Source organism: Saccostrea cucullata, unplaced genomic scaffold (genome assembly GCF_032062105.1).
Source record: "Saccostrea cucullata isolate Sc308-1 unplaced genomic scaffold, CSIRO_AGI_Scuc_v1 ctg2262, whole genome shotgun sequence".
Taxonomy (NCBI): Eukaryota; Metazoa; Mollusca; class Bivalvia; order Ostreida; family Ostreidae; genus Saccostrea; species Saccostrea cuccullata.
The window spans coordinates 261,629-262,484 of NW_026927022.1; positions in this window are offsets into that span (position 1 = coordinate 261,629).

The following is an 856-nucleotide window of genomic DNA, read 5'->3' on the forward strand; positions in this document are numbered from 1 at the left end:
AAATGCTTTAATTGTTATAAGTGAAAGTAAGAGTTAAAATTTTTTGTAAAATATTAAAAGACTTCTGCATACAATTAGGCTTTTTTTTCTTGTTTCTTACATGTAGTTACTCGTCATTAACATTTCTCCTATGGACACATCCTGTGTTCGTACGTGGCTTAAATTGAACATTTCTATCTTTTACTTTTTAGCTGAAAGCCCAAGTAAGTATTTTCTGAGCACATTTTTGTAAATAGTTCATATTTTCAACTACTGCGTTAGATATAGAACCACTATGCCAATTTCGACCAAACTTGCAACAAAGCATTTTTGGTTAAAGGGGTTTCAAGGTTATTCAAATAAAGCGACATACCCTTTATGAAGGGGATATGATTAAAAATTATGTTTTTAAAATCCGTTTTCTCAAAAACCATTTAGTAAGAGCTTAATCACAAAGTACTGGATTCACACATTTACATAGTATACATGTAAACCAATTTTAATGTATAATATTTTATGAACTATGCTGTATAATCTATGCTGTGATGTTAATAATAAACATCAGGTATGAAAGCCTGTCTCAGGGAAAATGTTTTTGTTAACTCATCTAAGTCATAGGGCAAGTCAGATTTTCTCATAAAAGTTTGTTTAACTTTGTTCCATTTAAGTTAACATTGAACAATTAAGAATCTGTACTACCCCAGGTGCTTTCACTTACTTTTAAGCTTTTCTGGCCCAGTAGTTCTTGCGGAGATTTGAAAAGATTTTCCTAATCTGTTTATATTTCAATTGAAAACTTGGATTTCCAGTTGCAGCCCCATCCTAAGTTAACGGGGGCTATGAGTTGAACAATAGAATTAACTTTACCCAGGTATAT